The following is a 16,790-nucleotide window of genomic DNA, read 5'->3' as shown; positions in this document are numbered from 1 at the left end:
CCTCGTGCTACCTGCCTACAATCCGCAGATCTTGGTGGGAAGGAGGGACCCCTCTCCACTCCCTGCTGGTGCTCCTCGGGTTATGGTGAAGAGGCTACACGTCGCACAGCCTCCTCAGGGGCCTATTGGCCCTCCTTTTCTGCCCGGGGGTGGCCCCCACGTCAGATGAACCTGCCTGACCCTTTCTTGTTTCAAAGAGTTTTCTCCTCATTCCAAAACCTTTGTCGTAGGCAGTCAGAGTGGCCTTTTTGCGGGAAATCACTGGAGCCAGACTCTCTGGGCTCAAGCCCACCGCAGCACTTACTCCCTGGGTGCTCCCTTTGGGCCAGTGACTTAACCTCTCTGTGCCTCGTTTCTCTCCCTTAGTCTCCCTGGAGCATTCTAGGTGTGCGGCCTGCACACCCTGGGCTCTCAGGCGCTCGGTGCTGTCACGGCTGTTGACATCATTACTGCACCTCTGTCTCCTGCTGGATATTCTGGGCATTTCCACAGAGTCCTCAAGGGCAGGCCCGCCGTTGATTCAGCTCTAAATTCCTGAGACCTGGCACAGTCCCCGAGCAGGGGAGTCACTCAGGACACAAATGCGTGTGTGTAAAGTGAATGGGCTTCTCCAGAGACACCGGGCAGAAGACAATAAGAATCTGCCCGTGATCCAGCCGTCAGAGCCTCTGCCCAGCCTCAAAGTTGGAGACTCCCTAGCTGTGACCCAGTATGTGCTTGGCCTCAGCATATCCAGGCCAAGTCTGTGTCCAGCTGTGGGCTGCCCAGTGGCTGGCAGGGCGGCGGGCAGGAGGGAGAGGGGAGCAGAAAGCAGCCATTGAAACGGACACAGGTTGGGACAGCTAAGCAGAATCCAGGGGCTACACTTAGACTCGAATGGCCTTCCCTTCCTTCTTGACTAGAAAAAAAATGTTTTAAGTCATAATTTACATACAATAGAGTATTCAGTATTCCTGGCCATGGTGGCACACTCTGGTAATTCCAGGGAGACCCTGTCTCAAAATAAAAATTTGAGACATAGACTAGTGTGGTGTTAGGGTGGCCCTGGGTTCCATCCATAGCACCCCACTAAGAAAAAAAGAAAGCAAGCCCGCCTAGCATGTGTGAAGCCCTGGGTTCAACCCCCAGCACTTAAAAACAATATGCACAAACATGTGCATAGAGTGTGGGTGAAGGATACAGTTGGTTGATTTGTGACAATGAAGTCGTGCGTGTGACCACCAGCCCGGTCAGGACAAACAAGGTTTCTGTGGACCCAGTTACCCGGCATGCCCTCGGGCCCCTTCCTGCGTCTCCCCAAGGTGCTGAAGATGGGCAGCCGAGTCCTACACTGTCTGCCTGGCCGCGCCTGGCTTAGTGAGTCTGTGGAATTCGTCATGTTGTGGCATCTCTGAGTAGCTGGTTCCTCCGTGCTGCCAAGTGGTATGTCGCTGTAGAAAAACAACACATTGTTTATCCATCTGTCTGCCGATGGGCATTTGGGTTGTTCACAGTAGGGCTGGTGTGAAGCAGGCTGCCCCGAGCTGGTTGTCACGCCTGTTCCTCAGGGTTAAGAGGACCCTGCAGCCGGACTGGTTTCCATAAGCAGGGTCATCACACCTGGTCATACACACTGTCCATGGAGGGATGGCCGGGCAGAGGGACAGCGAGGCTGAAACCCTCCCGGTGCTCTTTATCAGCCCATGCTCTGGGGAGCTGCAGCTCAAGGACCATTTCTGGTTAATACTGAGGTGTCCTGTGGGCTAGCACTGCTTGTGGGTGAGACTGAGGAAGAACCAACTTAAGCCCGGCACAGTGACACACCTGTGATCCAAGCTGCTGGGGAGGCTGAGGCAGGAGGATTGCAAATTCAAGGCCATTCTGGGCAATGAGCATTGAGAGACCCTATCTCAAAATAAAATATAAGGAAAGAGCTGGAGTTGGGGTGGGCATGCGGTTCAGTGGTGAGGCACTTGCCTGGCATCCTTAGCACATTAAAAAAAAAAAGCCGACATTGAAGTTTTGTGATGTCACTGTGGCCTTCTCTCTCTAGGAGGCTGTAAATGGGGCTGGGCCCCTGGCCTTCTGGGAAGGTTGCCGTTGCTCAGGTGGACAGGCAGCTTCCTGAGGTTCTGTGCCTCCAAGATTCCTTGTGTCCTCCAGGAGGCAGGACCAGGTGGAGTTGGCGGGAGCCCCAGATGGAGGACCAGGCATGTCAGAGTTCCCATCCCTGTGGCACCCCTACCCACTGTCACCTACTGGACCAGTGACTGCCCTTACTGAATTTCTGCTTCTTGTCTGTCCAGTGGCCCATCGCTGCCCACTAGGGGTGCTCAGTGGCAGACCTTCGTGAAGTGCCAAGCACAAAGGCTGGTACTCAGGAGACAGTAGATGGTGGCCATGAGGGGTGTCTGTGGCCTAAAGTAACTTCTGTGGCCAGAAGAGGTTTGTCTCCCTGGAGTTCTGGGGGGAAGCACAGGCCTCCTATGGTGCCACCTCCCAGCCAGGCCTTGGGAGAAGGAGGACTGGGCCCAGTGACCCTCTGCGCTCGTGTTTTTCAGACCTGCCTTCCTCGCTGGAAGTTTTGCATGAGTGACACGGAAAACAACCTGGGCTTTGCCCTGGACCCCATGTTTGTCAAAGTGACCTTCACCGAGGACAGCAAGAACATAGTAAGTACCTCCCCTGTGGACAGAGTGGGCATCGCATCTGCTGGACCACCCCCCACCCTGCCGCCAGCCTGACAGCCCACACTCTGCTCTGCCCTGGGCCTTTCCTGCTCCAGGCCACAGGATCCTGGGGCCTTCTTTAACTCAGAGGCCGTCTTCTCAGGCTGCAGGGAATGACTTACTAATGACTTCCGTGGTTGAGCGCCAGGCCAGTTTGTGTTATTTAATTTGATCTTCCCAGTGACCCCACAGGCTACCACAGCCATCTCTACCTCCTGGGGCTGTGAAGGACCCCACCAGGTAATGTTGACCTGGAAGTGACATTTTTCTTACTCTGAGGGTGACAGAATTATTCGGGCAGGTAGAGGATCATCATGGCTGAGTGCTGGGGAGACAGCCAGCCCCTAGCTCAGATTCTGGCTCTGTCACTTGGCTGGGTGACTTGAGCGGTGTTCTCCCTTCACCTGGGACATGAAAGTAGGGCTGTCCCATCTGCAGAGGGTTGTTAAATTGTTAAGGTGAGATTGCAATAAATCACCAAGTGGATCTTAAAGCAAGAGACAGGCCAAGGGCCAGGCTGCTAGTCCACACCCTTCCACCCGCTCCCAGGGTTCGAGCACACCTTTTGTAGTCCAAAACCATATTAACGCATAAGTGGCTGTTGCTATGACCCAAAACCATAAACAAACATCATAAGATCTAAAATCATAAGCAGTAAAGAGGGTGGGCCAAAATGTCCCTAGTCGAGGACAAGTTAAAGAATGGCTACTAACATCTAGACAGTCCACCTCTGACAGGGTAGATTGTCCAAGAAAAATGGGAACTGAAGAGGGGACACTTTCACGTTATATAAGAATTGCCATCTGTGTCGCCTAACGTGCTATGCTAGGCAACCACTCGCTGATGGGTGCAGAGGCGGAGCTTTTCCACGGGAGAAGTGTTTCTTACATGATGTGGAGTCTCAGGGCAAAATGGAGTCTGTGTGGTCATTGCCCACACAGCCTGGCCATAACAAAATGAGATGCTACACGTAAAGAACACCTGGCCCAAAATAAGCTACAGTCAATGGCAGTGATTATTTATCACATCTGCTGAGGCAGAATCTGAATCCAGGTCTGTCTGGCCCCAGCCCCACGGCTCTTGCCTTCCCCTTCCCCAGAATCCTTCCATCTTCTATCTTTGGCCCCTGGGTCTGCCCGTGCATCGTCACCCTCAACAGCTGCCATTTGCGCCTGAGTGTGGCCTTTCTGAGTGCTCCTCAGATCAAGTTCTCTGGGTGTTAAAGCTCTATTCCATCAAAAAGGATCCCATCAGCCTGGGAGAGGCCATGTCTTCTGGATGGCTCCAAAAGAGCACTCCACCATGCTAAAGGCTCCGAAAAGTCCTGCTGCGGACCTTTCTGCTTCCCCAAGGCACATCCAAGCTCATTTGAACACAGAGACCAGTGCACGGAAGGCCCGTCTTGTCTCAAGGGATATCCATGTTAGGAACATTGTCTGGAAGCACAGCCATGGCCACCCTCTCAGCCTGCTCTGCAGAACCCGAGGCCTTGAGCCCACCTCAGTTTGACCTCGGGTCCAGTGTCATCCTGCCTGGGGCACTGGTTGCATCCAGGGGGCCAGTGCCCAGAGCTGAGGGTGCAACATCTGTCTCCTCAGGCCAGCGAGATAATCCTGGAGATCAAGAAGGCCTTTGAGGAGAGCCTGAGCACACTGAAGTGGATGGATGAGGACACCCAGAAGTCAGCCAAGGAGAAGGTAAGGCCGCCCAGGGGCTCGGGCACCCAGGCTTCCTGCACTGGGCGAGAGCAGCAGAGAGAGAGCAGGGCTAGGAGAGGCCAGCCTGTCCCCTGGGCACGCATGGATGCTGTCCTGCCTTGTGACCAGTCTAGCAGGCTGAGGGGACAGCCTGAAGCCCAGTGTCACACATCTCTTGGCTGAAGGTGGACAGGCAGGAGAGCACGCGCAAGAGAGGTGGACCAAGCCACTGTGGTGCCCGCTCCCTCCACAGCTCCCAGTTTCCCAGCGGTGGGGGACGGAGCCCCGGAAACTCATCACCTGCCAAAGGTTCCAACCCTTGAACTTTGGGGACACATTTGGACCATAGCAGCTTCCCTTGGGGAAGCAACATTTAATCAGAAACCCAAAAGATTAACTGGGGGCTGGGGTGGTGGCTCAGCGGTAGAGCACTCGCCTCGCCTGTGTGAGGCACTGGGTTCGATCCTCAGCACCATATAAAAGTAAAAAAAAAAAAGATATTGTGTCCACCTTAAAATAAATATATATTTTTTTAAAAAGATAGGCAAGGAGGGAATGTTTCCAAAAAGAGATGTGAAAGTCCTAAGTGGGGAGGTGCCTGATCCCCCGCCCCTTGACCTGACCCTGAGCCCAGAGCCCACAGAGCTGGGGCCAGCTGGCCAGCATCGCAGGTGCTCAGTTCTGTGTCCCTCCCTTCTAGGTGAACGCCATCTACAACATGATAGGCTACCCCAACTTCATTATGGACCCCAAGGAACTGGACAAAGTGTTCAATGACGTGAGTGGCTTACGCCCTGCCATCCCAAGTGCCCACTTGGGGAGGGGCCAAAGTGGGCGGGACACCCAGGGCTTCTGGAGGCAGGGAGGCTGACCTGGCATCATGAAAGCCATCAGGGGATTAGCTCAGTGGGAGAACGCTGGCCTCGCATCATGACTCCAACTGGTTCAACCCAAGCACTACATAAAAGGGGGGGCAGGGGGGCTGAGGTTGGCTCAGTGGCAGAGTGCTTGCCTGGGTTCGATCCTCAGAACCACATTAAAGAAAGAAAGAGAGACAGAGAGAGAGAGAGAGAGAGAGAGAAAAGGGGGAAGGGATGGATTCTGCATGCCTGTGTGTTTATGTGTGAAGGAAAGACAGATGGCTATATTTGGGGATTGTTACTGCATGTGTGTGTGTGTGTGTGTGAGAGAGAGAGAGAGAGAGAGAGAGAAAGAAAGAAAGATAGAAAGATATTATGTCCATCTACAACTAAAAAATTTTAAAAAGAAAAAGGTCTTGGGGAAGCAGATCCTAAAAGGTGCAGCACCACCTGACCCTGATCCCAGAGCCCACAGGGCTGGGGTCAGCTGGCCAGCATCGTGGGTAGAAATGTGAAGCCCCTCACACCCCTGCTCCTGCTCCAGAGCGGCCACCTGTCTTCAGGGTTGTACCCTGACCTCCTCAGAGAAAACTTGGACCTCAAATTTTGACCTTGAGATGGGGATGGGAACGAGGAGGCAGCCATCCCAAATGCACGGTGACACTCCACTGAGGCAGAGGGGGATTGCTGCCTCCCTGCTGCCAGAACCTTCAGCACATCACCCCATTAAGTGGGTTGTGATTTTGCCCCAAATGATAGTTTCCTATCTTCTCATGAGTGAAATTTCTGAAATTCAGGCATTTTTGAAATTATAATAACCTTTCATCATGGTTCTATTTAAAACCTAAGACTATTAAAATTACTTCTGAGAATAGGAGACTCATTCCACAGCCATGTTTCTTGAGAATAATTTCAGACACCCCAGGGTCATCATGGTGCGAGACCCAGAGTCTCCTTGAGATAGCTCAGGCAGGGCCCACAGGAAGGGGCCTGCCCCTGAGGGCCCAGTGTTTTATCGAAGCCCTTGGGTACAGAGTGGACCTGGAGGAGGGCTTTGCACCTGTCAGGAGCTGAGAGGCCTTGCCCAGGGGTAGGGGTGTGATAACACCTGTCCCCTGACATTTCAGAGCTAGATTCCAGCGTGGTTCATTAAATCTGTGATGTCCAATTTGTTAGCTACCAGCCATGGGGGGGGGCTATTTAATTCATCAAAACTTAATTAAAATTTAATTACACTATCACATTTGAGATGCTCGGTAGCCACCTGTCACCAGAGTCTACCATATTGGCCAGGGTGGGTATAGAACACACGGAGAACACACCCATCGTCACAGTCCTGCAGGACAGTGATGGAGATACTTCTTGCCCATGGGAACTACTGCCGAGGCATCCTGCAGCACTGTGACACTGTCAGGCGCCTGAAGGAGACAGTTGTTGCTGGGCCCAGCAGGTTAGAGGCCTCTAGAGGGGCGGAGCCTACAGCTCCGAGCCCACACTCTGGCCCTGGGCCTGCCGACCCATCCCTTCACCTGGAGGGGTCTGAGTTTCTGAGTTTCCTCTGGGCGTGCTCCCATCCTGTGTCTCTGCTTCTTTCTTCAGTACACGGCAGTTCCAGACCTCTACTTCGAGAACGCCATGCAATTTTTCAACTTCTCATGGAGGGTCACTGCTGACCAGCTCAGGAAAGCCCCCAACAGAGACCAGTGAGTCCCCCAGGCCCGGCCAGGAAGGCCTTGGTTCCCCACCATGGGGATGCACCCCGCTGAACTTGCCTTCCCCACCCACTGTCAGGTGCCAGGTGTTACTATCACAGAGGCCCTCTTTTCAAATTAAGAAACTAAAAGCTGCTGGGTGCGGTGGCACATGTCTGTAATCCCAGCAGCTCAAGAGGCTGAGGCAAGGGGATCGCAAGTTCAAAGCCAGCCTCAGCAACGGAGAGGCGCTAAATAACTCAGTGAGACCCTGTTTCTAAATAAAATACAAAAGAGGACTGGGGATGTGGCCCAGTGGTCGAGTGCCTCTGAGTTCAATCCCCAGAACCCTCTGCAAAAAAAGCCAGAGTAGAGCCCATCCTGGCCCCAGTCTGTGTGCCTCAGTGCCCAGCCTGTTGGCAGAGTGAAGGCCTGGCACCACATCCCAGCTTCATGGCCTCCGCATTCAGAGCCTTCATTTCATTAACTTCGAAGTAGAAGGGAAGGGAACTGGTTCTGGGGTCATTGAAGCAATCCAGTGTGGGAACTGGGGAGAGCCAGGCCCTGAGAGGAGGCCCTCCACATGGGTGAATGTCTCATAACTCCTCACAAACAGGAGCGGTGGTTTCTCCCACTGTTTCCCTGAGAGCTGGGGAAGGTTCTAGATGGGCCCTGATAACCAAGCACATGAACACACTGCAAATCCCACTGTGCATCAGTGTCCCTTAGGGAGCAGTTTCAAAAATATTCTCCTAGGATGAGGGTGTAGCTCAGTGGTAGAGTACAGCCTAGTACTTGAGACCCTGAGTTCCCTCCCCAGCACTGCGAAAAATGTGAGTGTGGGTGTGGGGGTTGCCTCCTGACGTTTTTTGTTGTTGTTGTTGTTATGATGGTGTTTGGTTGTGGGGGCTTTTGCAACGGGGGTAGGGAGTTCCTGGGGATTGGACCCAGGAGGGCTTTATCACTGGGCTAAATTCCCAGCCCTGTTTTATTTTTTATCTTGAGACAGGGTTTGACTAAGTTGCTGAGAGCCTCACTAGGTTGCTGAAGTTGGCCTTGAACATGTGATCCTCCTGCCTCTACCTCCAAAATTGCTGGATTACAGTTGAGCACCACTGCACCTGGCCATAGCCTAATTTCTTAAGTCAGAATAATCTGGAGAAAGACCCTTCTTTTTAAAATGGTCTCCCCAGGAAAGTTAGATGTAGTCAGCCCGGTACTAGTCCCTCCACTCCTGAAACAGGATAAATCTTACCAAAAGTCAGAACGAGTCCTCTTTGCCTCTGGCGCCCTCTTGTGGGCAAATGAGGTTCAAACATCCTTTTCCTCCAAGTTTTCCATTGTCAACCAGGGTCCCCCTAACAAACAAGAAGGTAGGTGGGCCTTCGCCTTCAGAATATGGCACAGACACTACTGCCTATTTACCTGGCTTTTTAAATTTTAGATTAAAATTTTTTACTTAAACTTGTCTTCTAGCCAGACACAGCAGTATTCATCTACAACCCAAGCTACGCAGGTGGCTGAGGCAGAAGGAGCCAAAGTTCAAGGCCAGCCTAGGCAATTTAGCAAAGTGAAAAATAAGGGCAAGGGATGAAGCCCAGTGATAGAGCACCCCTGGGTTCAGTCCCCAAGGAAGGAAAGATTAATGCAGTGTGGAAAATCTGAACCAGTCGTGGTGGTGCACACCTGTAATCCCAGTGGCTCAGGAGGCATGGGCAGAAGTTCAAAGCCAGCCTCAGCAAAAGTGAGGTACTAAGCAACTCAGTGAGACCCTGTCTCTAAATACAATACAATATAGAGCTGGGCTGGGGCTCAGTGGTCATGTGCCCTGAGTTCAATCCCCATTAGCCTCCTTGCCCCCCCCCAAAAAAAATACAATATGAAAAATCTGAAAACTTATCCATGAACTTTTCGTACCCTGTACACTAAAATCATTGATCTGTCTTGCACTTTTTGGATTTTTTACATAATCATGGCCTCATGCATTGGTCCTTTGGAAAATAGCGTTTTGCCAGGCATGGTAGCACACGCCTGCAATCATAGCAGCTAAGGAGGCTGAGTCAGAGGGATCATGAGTTCAAAGCCAGCCTCAGCAACTTAGCAAGGCCCTAAGCAACTCAGCAAGACCCTGTCTCTAAATACTATATTAAATAGGGCTGAGGATGTGGCTCAGTGGTTACACACCCTGGGTTCAGTCCCCAGTATGAAAAAAAAAAAAAACAGAAAAGAAAAAAAAATTGTGGTTCCACTAAGATTTACAGATTTTCCACTCTCATATACTGTAGCCAAAAAAAAAATTTTTCACATTAGTTAACATCATAGTTGACCTCCTGAGAAAAGTCTTAAAGTACTATCAAATTCATGATGGTCAATACAAGTTTTCCAAAATTTTAATTTTTCTTTAAAACTTTAGTTTTTTTGAAACCTCAGATTTTTATCATTGGTAATAAATGACAAAATGTGAATTATTTCTCCTGAGGTGCTAAGCTTCCCTTTTCATTTTCAAGAACATGTCTGCCTAGTTGCCCAAGTCCAAAATTCCATGGCTAGTCAGTCATCCGAAGAGGATGAGAGAGGCCTAAAGCACCACGTGGGTATTTCCCCATTGGTCACACGGGATATTAAAGACTGGTACTTGGGGGCCGAGATTTAATGGAATTAATAGTTAGGCTACTTTTTCCTGGGTGTTGTCAATGAAAATGACTGGCTGGTTTGTTTTGGTTGGAGCACCTTCTGGGGAAGGAGAGGTGGCCGCTAGGACTTGCCTGGCTCCCTGCCTAGGCAGCAGCAGTGTCATCCACAGTTGCTTTTGTACCATGATGCACATCTCAACACGTGGCAGAGGCAAAGTGTCTCAATGTTATAATGAGGATAGTTTTGACATCATAAACCAGAGGATCTTAGGGACTGTCCACAGACCACACCTTAGAACAGTTTCTAGACACATTTCAAGCCTCAAAAATAACCTCAGTTCAATATCTGATTGTCCCTCTTGCTGTCTGTGAGCGCCTCGGTGTGGCACCCTCTGAGGTGACATCTCTGATTTATAGACATTCAGGTATTTTCTAGTTTCCCCCTCAGAAACAGTGCTGCCCGATGTCCTTGTGCTGACTTGGGCCCGGGGTCAAGGAGAACCCACTGGAGTTCCACTCCGCCCACCGCCTGGGCTCTCTCGCACCTGTTGCTTGCAGGTGGAGCATGACCCCGCCCATGGTGAAGGCTTACTACTCGCCTACCAAGAACGAGATCGTGTTTCCAGCTGGGATCCTGCAGGCGCCCTTCTACACCCGCTCCTCGCCCAAGTAGGCCATCTCCGGTGCTGATGCCCCGATGGGTCTCCCACCCCTTAGCCAGCCCTGTGTCTGCAGCTGACCCTGACAGCCATCTTACTGAGCCATCTGCGCCCCGGTGGCCAGGTGGCCTAGGATTGCAGCGTCGTGGGTGCAGAGCGCAGCAGCCCCCGTCCCCTGCCTTCCCTCCAGGGGTCTCTGGGGCTGAAAGCTCCTGCAACCGGGTAACGTGGCACAGTTGTGCAGTCAAGAGCCCCATGTGGGAAATACTGCTGTGACAGTGGCTTAGAGCAGTCACAGCCAGGGAGTTGGCGGGTGAGGGCGCTGTCTTAGAAGCTAGACTCCTGGGATGACCGTGTGGAGCTTGGGAAGAGGTGCTGGCCCATTCCCAGGCTCCGTTTGCTTTAAAGCTTAACTGCTAGTCTGTGGGAGGGGACAGTGATCCTCTAGAGTGTCCAGCACGTGCATGTCACCCACAGGGCACAGCTGGCTCCCTTAGACTGCTCAGCCTCCCACTGTCTCCAGGGCTGTGTCCCACAGAGCCCCGAGAGACTCTGCTACATCTCAGGCCCAAGAAGTGAGGGCCACATGACAGGGCAGGAGCCAGAGGCCTTGTTCTCACTTTGCATTTCTCCCTCCAGGGCCTTAAACTTTGGTGGCATTGGTGTCGTCGTGGGCCATGAGCTGACTCACGCTTTTGATGATCAAGGTACAGGTTCCTTGGGGTCCCTCCAGACAGAGCCCATCAGCTTCTTAGCCCTGCTGCCTCTGCTCCCTGGGACTTAGCTTTGGAGAGAAGGACCAGAGTCTAAACCCTGGCTCAGCCGCTTGCCAAATGCTCTCAACTCGGCAAGTTACGTCATTCTCCAAGCCTCCTTATCTGCAAAATGGGTGCAACAGATCCAGGTAGGGGTGGAGAGGATCGTGTGAAGACTATAGCGAGCACCTTCTGCAGGGTGCTGGGTGCTCGGTGCAAAGTGGGAATCAGAGACGTAGAAGTCACACCCTCCTCAGCAGCTAATGTCCAGGGTCTTCCTCAACTGCCCCCTCTTGGGGACAAGAAGGAAGTGGCAGAGACCCTGGAGACCAGGCCTTCATGTGCTCCTGATTCTGTCAACTCCACTAGCCCCTTGCTGGCCTCCATTCATTGGGATCCAAGGCCCTTGGCCAGTGGAGATCCACCTCGAGCCTTTGCACAGCCGCTCAGCCGCCTGCTTGGCCACTTTCCCCCACCCTCTCGACCCGTTGGAAGCTGTTGTGTGGTTAACCAGGCAAGAGGCCATGTGGAACAGGGTGAAGGGTGAGGAGGGTCAGATTTGGGGTGTTTGACTTGGCTGGAAGAGTTGGGGGGCACTCTGGGTTTTGAGCCTGAGTAACTAGGAGGGTGGTGGTGCCATCGTATGGTGGCAGGTTTGGTGAGGGTACGTGTATGTGACTTATTCCTTCTGTGCCATGCTGAGTTGGATGTGACCTTGGGTGTCCTGCTAAGGCAGTTGAATATCCAGATCAGGGAAGAGGCTGGCGCCAAAGTGCACATTGGAGAGCCATCGGCATTGTATGGCGTTTTAGGCCTTGGGGTCAATTGCACTCCCCTTTAGGGAGGGAGCAGAGAAAGAGGAGGGATCCTCCAGGCTGAGCCGAGGCCCAGACCCCAGAAACTAGCCCCTCGCCCCTGTATCTTGGCTGCCCTCAACCTCTGGCCTTCTCTCCTCCCAGGCTTACCAGAATTGGGTAAAGAAGAATCGGGAGGAGCAGACCTTGCCCATGCTGGGTCTCACCAATGACCAGCTCTTCTTCCTGGGGTTGGCACAGGTGAGTTCATTAGGGGAACAGGTACAGGTCCCCTCCGATCACCAGCTCCCTAACCCATCAGACCATCTTCAGGTCATTACCCTGTGAGGAGGTGAGCTTCCTGTCATTAGAGAGATTCAAGGAAGGGCCAAGAAAGAATACTAGTATCCTGTATGTGGTGGAGTAGGCCCCTCCTGGTTCTGGGGTTCTAGAAACTTCTTAACATAGCCAGACACGGTAATGCATGCCTATAATCCCAGCTCCTTGGGAAGCTGAGACAGGAGGATCACAAGTTCGAGGTCAGCCTCAGCAACTTAGCAAGACTCTATCTCAAAATAGAAAATGAAAAGGGTTGGGATGTAGCTCAGTGAGAGAGCAGTCCTGGGTTCAGTCCCCAGAACTGGGGGAGAAAGAAATCAAGACCCACCAGGTCGGCACTTGAGTTGGCCTTCAGTTGATTCCCAGAGCTGCTTCTCGAGAGAGTGTCCTGCCCAGGAAAGAGGAGATCTGGACTAAATCCAAGATTTGTAGAGTTTGGGCAGAATCCCAGCCTGGTACGTTGGCATCAGACAGAGACCTGGCTCTGGCTGAAGAGACACAGCTCGGTGACACCTGCGTCAGAGAGGGGCATGGGCGCACACCAGCCTCCCCTCTGACCCACCCACGGGCCTTCCTGACTCCTTAGGGTGTGAGCACCAGGCGAGGGCTCATTCCACCCCTGCACAGTGACCCCAGCTTCTCCCCCTTGTTCCCTCAAAGGTATGGTGCTCTGTCCGTACGCCCAAGAGCTCCCACGAAGGCCTCATCACTGACCCCCACAGCCCCTCCCGCTTCAGGGTCATCAGCTCCCTCTCCAATTCCAAAGAGTTCTCAGAACACTTCCACTGCCCCCTTGGGTCACCCATGAACCCTCGTCACAAATGTGAAGTCTGGTAAAGGGCAGAGCACAGAGAGCCAAGCAGAGGAGAGGAAGGGGCTGAGGACGAGCCCCAAGGGGAGGCTGCCGAGTCTGCCCCTCCTTCCAGCCCCTTGGCCGCCCAGGGCCCCTTCCCCGAACTGGAGGGTTTGCAGCCGGCACTGGGCCAGGTGCGGGTCCTCCGCATACCTGAGTTGCTCCCCTGTGCAGACCGGCATCCCAGCGTGCACCAGCTCCAGCGGACATTGGGGTATCCGGCTGGTGGCTCACCAGGCCTGGTCCCCACAGCGACAAGGGCCAGGGGACACAGCCCCCTCACCCACATCCAGCACCACATAGACCACAATTACCACTGTGTCAAGTGCTTTAAGATATATTTTTTGGGGAAACTATTTTTTAAACATTGTGGAATACACTGGAAATCTTCAGGGAAAAATGCATTTAAAACACTTTTTTTTTGCGTGAAGGATTGTTATATTTATTATGTTTCCTTTTTTTTTTTTCCTAAATAACCTGTGGACAAGGAAGCCTCACTGATTTACCCCCTCACTGCAAGGCTGGGCTGAGGCAGGGACACACACACACCTGCCCCAGGCCACTAAGCAAATCCTCTGACTGTGGTGACTACTGCATGGCTACCCACAGACAGGAAATGTGGGAGCCAGGCAGAGGCCCAGTTTATGGCCAGCTGCTCTCAGCTTGCTGCCCCTGCCCCCAGAGTTCAACCATGGAAACCCCAGCAAGGAAGACCTCATCCCCACAGTCACAGCAGGGGACTGATGGCTATGGCAGATGAAGCCAGGTCAGGGTCCCCAGCATAGTCTGAGGGCACCCAAGCGCCCTGGATCTGGAGCACAGGGCCCTCCAGCACCAGATGCACGCAGCTGCCCATAGACCTTCTCTTTTGGCCCTTCCTCTTCGGGTCACCCCGTGGGACCTGTTGCTTCTCTGTAGCAACCCCCCACCCCAGCCATTCTGGGCTCTGCCTTGCAGGATCCCTCTCCCCCAAGGGAAGGGGGAAAGAGACTGCCATTCTTGTCTCCAGAAGGGTCCAGATCCTCCCCTGAGCTCCATCCTCAGCCCCCAGCCTGGTCAGCTTCCAGACCAGTTTTCTAGTGCCTTATCTGAGGCTGCGGCCTGGGCCGTGCTGAGGAGATGACCCTTGCCCCAGTGGCTCCTGGCCTCCTCAGTGGAGCCCCCAAGTGTCCTGATTGGAACCCAAGGCCATACTCCCACTCCTGATGCACACAGGGCCACCCATCAGCCCCCAGGAGCTATGGCCTGCAGGACTGTGGCCCTGGGTAGTAGAAGGTAGATGCTGCTGCCCTCACCCTGCGCTCCAGCCATCAAGGCCCCCTGGTTTAGATCAGGACGGCCCCTGCAGCTGGACAGGCTCCCCTCCTTAGACAGGAGGCTAAGGGAAGGGTTCCTCAGCGCAGTCTGGCCCGTGGAGTCAAGAGACCAAGAAGGTCACCCCTTCCTAGAGGCCACAGCTCCTCCCAACAGCGGATGCTCAGGCTCCACCAGGTAGGTGGACCCAACTGCAGCCGCACAGCAGCTCCTGTGAGAGACTTGGCGCGCCCCTTACTGAGGAAGCCTTGTCCAAGAGGCACAGACAGCTCAGGTCAGCAGGAGGCTTGTGAGTGGACTCCAGGTGAGGCTCCTGTTCCTCACAAACAAGTTCAAGGCCTGGGAGCTCTTTGGGAGAAAGAGAAGAAGGAACCAGGGAAGGAGCTAGAGCCAGCCACCTGGGAGGTGGGCCTTTTCCATCCCTGCGCCTCCCTGTGCCTCCGCTGCCCCACCCTCCTGCCTTCCCCAAGGAAGGGTGGTCCAGGAAACTGTCAGTGCTACCAGCCAGATACAAGTGTCTTGGGCTGGAGTCTAGCCAGAGGGAATGGAGATGGCACTCCCCGTCAGGATGTGCGGGGCAGGGGGAGAAGTCCAGGCCCACGCAGAGGCAGCGTCCCCACTCCCATTGCCCCTCCACAGTGTCAAGGCCAAGGGGAAATGGGCAGCTGCACTCCCAAGACCAGGGGAGCCTCGGGCTTGCTTCTCTGTGGGCACTTGGGTGTGGGGTTTGGAGGTGAGAATCTATTTTTTGTATTATGTTTCGTGCTACTGTAGTTTTGTGTGTCACTATTGTAATTAAAATAAAGTACTTGTATCAAGAGCCACTTGTGTCTGAGTGTCCTTCCAGGGTGCTGTGCATCCTTTGGAACCACAAGAAAGCCCCAGCCAGCCCAGAGCGGCCCACCCTAGCCTCACTAGGAAGAGGCTTTGGACCCTGAGGAACAGCTGGAGCTTCCTCCTGCCTGCACCCACCTAGCCAGCACCCCCACAGCCAGCCAGGCTTCATGGGCAGGCTTGTGTGCACCCCCTACCCGTGAGAATGATGCATCTCATGGCCTGGGCCCAAGGGGCTCCCTGGTCAACGTCATCTTTCCATTATCTCAGAGCAAAAGAGTTTCTGGATCTCAGATGCTTGGGCAGGGCAGGCAGGAAATTCAAAGAGGTCCAAAAAACAGCCTCTGCTGGCTTTTACATGTGTTCTTCCTGCTGCCTGGAATGTTCTGACTTCCCCACCTGGTGAACTCCTACCATCCTTCAGTGCCCCATTCACCATCACCTCCTCTAGGAAGCTTCAGGTCTGCATGGGGGGGGGCTCACACAGGCTTTCCTCTCCTTCCAGAGGGTATTAGTTTACTAGGACTGTTGTAACTAGGTACCACAAACACGGTGGCCTACACGACAATTCAGGTGTTGGCCTCCCAAGTCTCTGGGGTTACGGGTGTGGGTCACCAAGCCCAGCCTGACTCTACCTGTCTTTAAAAGGAGTAGGTCATTTCTCTGTTTCTCTGGCTATAAGACCTACAATGTACTCTCTTCTTCTGTCTTTGTAACTGTCAGGTATGGGCGACAGTGAGGATGCCAGAGAGAGTGATATGCTTTGAGCTCAGATTGTCCCCATGAGGTGTGAAGGGGCCTGCGAGGCCCATAGGCCCCAGTGTCTCTCTCCGGGGCAGCTGGGAGAGCCCCCTCCCCTCCACCTCTTGTCCTCAGGAGAGCAGCCTGTTAAAAGAGCAGGTCCCTCTCTGTCACTGGCTCCCACCTCTTGTGTTTGACCCTGTTGTGTCCTGTTTTGTCTGGGGCAGTGCCAGGATTAACCAGGCCTCAGGCTGCAAGCGCCCCACTGAGCCACACCCCAGGCCTCCAGCTTCTTTCTGGAGCCCAAACAAGCCCTTTCCCACTGAGGCTCTGGGTCCCTTTTGTCCTTCAGGCTGGAATGTTCTCTGCACAGAGGGCACACCCCTCCCCAGCAGGATGGATGCATGAATTCTGTTTAGACCCGCCATGAGTCATGTGCCTATTGGAGTGCATCCATGTGCAAGAATTCTCACCTGCCTCCCCTGGAGCTCACAGTCTGTGGGACAGAGAATTTCTCAGCCCTGATGCTCAGAGGAGGTGTCATTCAGGGACACTGAGTTGCAGGGCAGGAAGTGGCTGAGTTGGGTTCCGAACCCAGGCTGCTCGCTTGGAAAACGTGAGAAGCCGCTAGAAACAAAATGCCCCAGGGATTCCACGTGTGCAGAACACGCATGCGCGTACACACACACACACACACACACACACACACACACACACACACACACACATGAAGGCACAGGATGGAGGAGCTGGCTGCTGCCCATCCTTTTCCCAAGAAGGGAGCTTTTAGCCACCCTTCCCCCAGCCCTGGGCCTGCAGATGCCCTCCCTCCAGACAGGCCACCTCCCAGGGACTAAGGACAGGCTCCTTCCTCCCCAGGCTGGGGTCCCAGCGCCCCTTGCCATTCTCATC

At 53.6% G+C, this 16,790-nt stretch overlaps 1 pseudogene across 1 annotated transcript in view; it reads left to right on the top strand.

The window, feature by feature from the left end:
• LOC144373957 (endothelin-converting enzyme 1-like) overlaps positions 1-15,123 on the top strand; it is a 41,133-nt pseudogene extending 26,010 nt beyond the window's left edge. Inside the window, exons 9-17 of the transcript XR_013433508.1 lie at positions 2,541-2,651; positions 4,307-4,405; positions 5,106-5,183; positions 6,865-6,968; positions 10,148-10,258; positions 10,888-10,955; positions 11,373-11,546; positions 11,963-12,058; positions 12,797-15,123. The product of XR_013433508.1 is annotated as an endothelin-converting enzyme 1-like (transcript). The remainder of the gene's footprint in view (positions 1-2,540; positions 2,652-4,306; positions 4,406-5,105; positions 5,184-6,864; positions 6,969-10,147; positions 10,259-10,887; positions 10,956-11,372; positions 11,547-11,962; positions 12,059-12,796) is intronic.
• Positions 15,124-16,790: the final 1,667 nt, after the last annotated feature.

This window comes from Ictidomys tridecemlineatus, unplaced genomic scaffold (assembly GCF_052094955.1).
Source record: "Ictidomys tridecemlineatus isolate mIctTri1 unplaced genomic scaffold, mIctTri1.hap1 Scaffold_54, whole genome shotgun sequence".
NCBI lineage: Eukaryota > Metazoa > Chordata > Mammalia > Rodentia > Sciuridae > Ictidomys > Ictidomys tridecemlineatus.
The sequence above is the reverse complement of the archived record's forward strand: the minus strand, read 5'-3'. Positions and strand labels throughout refer to the sequence as shown.